General features: G+C 37.5%; 1 pseudogene; it reads right to left on the bottom strand.

The window, feature by feature from the left end:
• Positions 1 to 1,140: 1,140 nt before the first annotated feature.
• On the bottom strand, positions 1,141 to 4,956 carry LOC113085838 (5' exonuclease Apollo-like; annotated as a pseudogene).
• Positions 4,957 to 6,909: the final 1,953 nt, after the last annotated feature.

Below are 6,909 nucleotides of genomic sequence, written 5' to 3'. Positions count from 1 at the left end.
GAAATATCTGATAAAACTGATGAATCTGTCACAGACATCAGTGTAGTTGATAGTGGTTTTTTTTCTGTGTAACTGGTTGAAGGTTTTTTAGACTCATACCCATCATGAAGAAGGGCTGCTTCTCTAATGTCTGCTAATCTAATCAGACTGTCAATAGGATGTTAATTTACTACAAACAGTCATTTCAATTTAAACAAATAGTATTAGGATTAGATTTTATTCAAAATTTTGTAGAATTATGCTGTGCACATAATCAGTACTATCATAAAAACACCATTTCTAACTTTTTGTAGGTAACTGTAAAATCAATCAGATTAATTCTGTATATTTTCCTGCATTAATTCCACATTACTATAGTCAATATATGGCTGTGTATTAGAGTATTATACTACTCCGCCACCTGCTGGTTAAACCAATTCACACAGCCTAAAACAGTTCTCTCTTTATCTCGGTCCCAAAAGAAAACAATATATATATTAATCATCTTCATGTCATCCCATGACTTTACCTCCCCTGGAACACATAGCATTAAAGTCTTTTAAAGACATATGAGGAGCAATACATTAGTTTTTTTTTTTTTTTTGCTTCAGAGATTAAACACAAAAGAGAATACTAAAATGAGAATCCACTGCACACAAGCTTCACTAGTTCTTGTGAAAAGTGTGAACAATGTGTCTGATTTGAATGGTGCAAAAGTGAAATCTCTTTGAGAGTCACTGACCTAAAGAAGATAGATGGCAGATTAATCAAAGTATTACTTAAGGGCATTTTATCCTGTTAATGTTTAATGCACTGAGAAGCTAAAAAAAAATCATAGGCTGTATAATTCAAAAAGAATATTACAAAGAATTTGATGCTTATTTGGAAATACCAACAAGAGCTATTTCTTTAATAACCTTGAAATGATTGGTCTGTTAAGTGTCACATGCACAGGATTTTCCATCTCATGCCCATCGGTTTCTTTCTGCATAACATTTCTCACATTAAATAGATAAGGTTATTTGGATGTTATTCTACACAAAAACGGAAATGTTTATTGTTCAGAAGGTCTACAAAATTCTTATCCTTTGCGTAAAACCTAAATAAAATTTATCACAAGCAAAAAGCTGATTTGTAAATAATTCAATTTTGACCCAGAAGAACAAGAAACACTTTTAATAGGATTTTTTTTTCTTCATCTGAAAACTAATACACAGTAAGGTGCTTTGTGATGCTACATAACAAATGCATGCAAAACGTGTTGAACCTCAGCATCCACATTGTGAAAATAATACCATCAGGATTAACAATAACACCAGCAGTTTTTGGCTCAAAAGAAATGCAGAATAACAATGTGAAAAAGAGTAAGTACTTGGCACAGTGTTAATGATTTGTAGATTTAACCACAATACTGTTGAAATCTAAATTACAATGATACATGATAATTAAACGTTCACATTAACATTACACATACTTTAAGTGCTTGCTTCATCGCATTTAGATTTGAATGTCTTTATAGCTGCTTCAAGAGGATCACCAGCTGGCTTAGGAAGATCAACCGGAGTAAGGCGAATCTCTTCACGAACTCTCCACAACATCTGGTCACCTTTAAGTTGTTCAGCAGGTATGATGAAGTTCTCAAGGAGCAACTGCTCAATCTGCTCTCGCTGTAATGTGAAGGTCAAGGCAGCGGTCACCGAACGTGTTTCTGGGGGTGTGAGTGCAGCAGTAATACAGGTTTGGTCGTGAACACTGATGCTGTCCATCGAAGAGCACCTCTCTCTAGAATTGGTGCAGCCCATTTGAGGACTCTTCCCCTTGGATGACTTCGTCTGACTTTCGTGCTCTAATTGGTACACAGAGTTGTGGTCAGATGATCTTACATCTGTAAGTGTACTAACAGACTCATTGTCATCTGAAGGAAGGCTGCTGCCAATTGTGACGACATCTTCCGATGCAACTTGGATGGGTTTCAAACGTTTGTTGTGTGGGCTGCTCTCGAGAGAGTAGGAGTTGGTGCTCATGTCTAGAAGAATGCAGTCGGAGTCTTGATCCGTCTCAGAATCCCCATCATCGTGACTAAGTCGGCTTATTTTGGACTCTGGAGATTCGAACACTACCCCACGAGACTCTGGCCGCGAGGTTTTTTGAAGTATATTTGTAATGCCATTAATGGAGGACTGAATATTAGAATTGGTCATCATGTAGTGCTTGACCGACTCTGGAATCACCACCTCTTTGGGCTTTTTCCTACAGGGGTTTAGAAGAGAAGAAAAATATGGTAGACAGTTGCCCACGATGGGCACCAGTGAGACGGGACGCAGGGCCGACACAAAGTCCTCCAGCTCCTGGTAGGAAGAATGGTCAGAGTAAGGCACCACATACACATTAGTGTGACAGGAGATCATGGGGCGGCTGGTGGGCAATATAGCGATGGTAGGCTGCACTTTATTCCACGCCTGCAGGTTGGAAGCATTGATCATAGACTGAGAGACCACACGAATGCGGCCCGCACCAGAGTCAGTGGTGAAAACGTCAGGGAGCTCCAGAACACGCAAGGTTTCCAGACGCTCTTTATCCACCTCCACCCATGTTTTAAACTCCATAGCCAGCTCCACGAGCAGAGACTCTTTACCCAGAGAGTAAAGACCTAATAACAGTAACAGACTCTTAATAATTATTGCAATGGAGATTCATTGAGATTAATTCAGTCACTTCAGAAACCCGTTTCTGCCACTGAATAAAAAAAATGTAAAAGGTAATTGCAACTTTTCATCTCACAATTCTTGACCTTTTTTCTCAGAATTCCCTGATACAAACTTGCAATTCAGATTTTTTTTTGCCTTTATCTATTAATTACCTTTTTTATTTTTTATTCAGTGGTGGAAACAGGCTTCCATACTTATGCTCACCATAGTAAGTAATTCAAGTAATTTATTCCTGTGATGGCAAAGAATTGGCAAAAAGGCAAACAGAATTTTCAGCAGCCATTACTTCAGTCTTCAGTGTCACATGATCCTTCAGAAATAATTTTAATATGCTGATTTGGTGCTTACATTTCTTATTATCAGCATTGAAACCGTTCTTCTGGAATTATTATTATTTTTTTTTTATGCATTTATTTTTAGAATGAACTGAAAGTTTTTCTTTGATGAATAGAAAGTTCAAAAGAACAAAGTTAGTTTGAATCAGAAATTAATTTTAACAAATTGATTTTAACATATCATTCCTCTATATGGTTATCATTACAGCTGTAGTGTGGACGTGTCAATTCTCAAGGAATTAGAATGATTACTAAAGCCTACTTATCTTACTTGATGTAAAAAGGCCTTTATTGCCTGAACGGATTTAAATCTGTTTCATTGTTTTTTGTTTTTTTTTTTGTCTGAACATAAAGCATTCTATCACATGAAATACTCTGAAAGTTTTGCAAGTGTGAGAGTCTCACCAATAACCACAGCGTATCCAGGATGAGCCCTAATGATCTCTTTAATTTGTTGAGTGGCTCGTTGACGAGAAGGGACGGCTCGAGTGGGGTCACAGTTTGTGTTGTCCAGATACAGCACATCAATGGTAGTGGTATTCCTCAGACATTGCTCTCTGAGCATAGATGGTGTGTAACGGAAATCACCTGAGATAAGATACACAATAGGAGTATAATTCAAATGTGATCTCAGTATTTGACAGTGAATTTCAATAACGTTCTGTCTTAAGAAAAACTATGAGATTAAAGCACATTTGCATAATATTCATTTTCTCCTCCCCACACACACCAGTGTAGAGTCTGGTGCCAAAGTATCCCTCAAAGAGAAACATAACTGCCCCAGGACAGTGGTTGGCATCTATTAGAGTAACGGTCAGTCGTTCTTTTCCAAGATCATCTAGCAACAACATGTGAGCTTCCCCAATCTCCAATGGACGAATCCATTTCTCTTTGACCTGTGGAACACAAAAACAGGGCACAGTTTGTAATTTCTTCAGGTTTCAGCTACATAACAGACAAAAGTGTGCATTTATGAATTCATCTGGATTTTAGGACTCGTGGAGGATTAAACATCAATGTTGCCCTGTCCAAATACCCACACTTGCGCTCTTGGACACTTGAGAACACATCAAGTATGGGGAGCAGTTGGGGGTCTGGTGCCTTGCTCAAGGGCACCTCAGATGTGGTATCGAAGGTGGAGAGAAAGCACTGTACATTCACTTCCCCCACCTACAATCCTTAGTGGTACAATACTCAAACCTGCAACCTTAGGGTTACGAGTCCGAATCTCTAACCCCCAAAATATGTGTAATTTATACTAAGTGAGAAAAAGTGGGATATTATAGACATGTATGTTTATTATTTTAATTAAATAAACCTTTTATATGGTGATTGTACTTAAACCAAAGCACATGCTTACTATATTGACTATTTAGTATTATATTTTTTGACCCACTATTATTTAATTAGAATCACATTTATTTGTAAAGCACTGTTCACTATAAAAATAATTCCAGTTTAGTGATATATATATATATATATATATATATATACACACACACACACACACACACACACACACACACACACATTAAAAATAATGATATTTCTTTCAAATTTACCCGGCAGACAACCTCGTATATATATATATATATATATATATATATATATATATATATATGTATGTATGTATATATATATAGACGACTTTGATATACAACAGTGTTGTTATTGTTATTAATAATTATATTTCTTTCAAATTTACCCGGCGGACAACCATCAGAGCAGCTTGCTTGGCCTCACCTTGAGTTTGCGCTGGAGCAGTCTGGCAGTGAGAGGAGAGCAGTATATGGGCCTGTGACTCCAGGTGGATGACAGGCCAGAGGTGTGATCCGCGTGCATGTGAGACAAGAAGAACAGACGGACGTGATGGCACTTACGGAGCTGCAGCAGTCTACAGCTATCGGAGTGTCTGGTAGGACTTTTCCGTTCATTTGAGCTGCGGTGAAGAGTTCAGACGGTATCTACTGTTTATTCTTAAAGGGATTTGTTGACAAAATCTGTTTTAGTGTCACTGGATTAATTGATGTTTATTGAAAAGCGTCATTTCAGTAGCAGAGCTGTCACTAATGTAAATAAACACAATATCCAGTATGCACTAGCAAGGGTTTGTATTGTAACAATGTAACTGACAGCTTACAAACAAGCAGCGCTAGCAGTAAACCAACGTCGCTTTGTTTTAAAGGCAGACAGTGTCAGTCAAAAGGATAAGTTAAATGCATGCTTGCCAGTCACGGTTCATCCGAGTGTGTTAGCAGGCCGTTTAGCCGGTCAGGCGATGAAGTGGTGTATTTGTGCAGAAGAGCGCCATGTGAATCCGCGCATTTTGCTTAGTAGGGGCGCGGTATGTTTACAAATTCAAAAGATTTCTGCGCGCTTACAAAGGCACTGAGCGCTGAGGCGCGTTTGTCCGCCAAAAAATACGTGTACTGTCCACGCCTCCATGTCCGAGCACGAGCTCATGTGACGTCCACTGGCTTCCGTAAATGTGCAGTTTTTTTATTATTATTTTTTTTTTGCTCAGAGCTCAGCTCAGAAATTGCCATAGAAACGGCTGCTTAAACAGCTCACATTTTCCCGCACTATTGATCACAGTAGATGATATTAAGTCCCATTCAGACCTAAAATAATTTGCTTTTAAGTACCGCTTCGGTTCATTTGATATTTTGCTTTATTTATTTAATGGTGGTCCTATTGTTTTCTTTCTTTCTTTCTTTCTTTCTTCCATCCTTCCTTCCTTCCTCCTTGCTTTCTTACTTTTCTTTCTTCGTGTTTGTACTTTGGTGGAAAGCTTTAGAAAGATATACAATTTTTTTGTGTGTGTGCATTTCCTGCAAATATGAAGAAAAAAAAAGGATCTCTGATAAATATGAGCACTTTCACATGGTTAATGCAAATTATCACATGACCAGAGCAGGTTATTTTGCACCATGAGATGATAACTACATCACAGCTCCAAAACAAAAGGCTAGTAAAGTATGTTAACATAAAGATATAACAAAGATTTTGGTCTGAATTATCTTTAAGGTGTCTAGAGTTTAATATATGAGTTCACAATTATAAAGTTTTGTTGACTGTTGTTATAGAATGAGTAAACATATTGATGGTCACATTTGTGACTTATCGGATAATGGTGAATTTAGGTGTATACACAGGGGCGCTGCACAAGATCCCGGGCCCGCATAGGCAGTCCTAATGGGCCCCCCTCCCCTTTGAAAATATATATTGCAGACTTTTCAAGGGCCCTCTCTTCCTTGGGGCCCTGGTAATCAGTACTGGTTTTTACCCCCAGTCCGGCGCCCCTGTGTATACATATAAATCCAGGTGCATTTGTTAGTGAAAAGCTGCACTACAATGTTGCAATGACAAAATATTGCACCAGACTAAAAGTTCAAAATGTTACAAATAAGCTACAATATTGATGTTGTAATACTGCACTAATATAACAATTTTGTGTTATATGTTACAATAAAGTAACAATTTTGAAATACATTGATGGTTGTATTTATTTTATTTTTTGTATTTTATCTCAGTATTCCTTTCAGTGTTGTATAAGTATTTTTTTATGCATAATAGTAACCCTAAGAATGTGATCAAACAGTTAAAATAGCTGGGCTTTATGTCTGAAGCAAAATTGGGATTAAACGGGTTAAAATTGAATGGCTAACCACAGGAGGGTGCTGTAGCTAAACTATTTTCGCTTTTTTCGCATTTTGGATGAGGTTTATGTTTTTACCTGGAAAAATTGGTCTATTCTTTACAGCATGCTTTGTTTTATATTCGGGCGCCCATTAAGTCCACTAGAAGTCACTATAACTCTGAAATGGCGCAGAGTATCCAATATACTCTTTTTAGCACATACGATAAAGCTTGAGGAATTCTTAAAA

Source organism: Carassius auratus, unplaced genomic scaffold (assembly GCF_003368295.1).
Source record: "Carassius auratus strain Wakin unplaced genomic scaffold, ASM336829v1 scaf_tig00042427, whole genome shotgun sequence".
Classification (NCBI taxonomy): Eukaryota; Metazoa; Chordata; class Actinopteri; order Cypriniformes; family Cyprinidae; genus Carassius; species Carassius auratus.
Note: the sequence above shows the minus strand (reverse complement) of the source record. Positions and strands in the feature narration are given on the sequence as shown.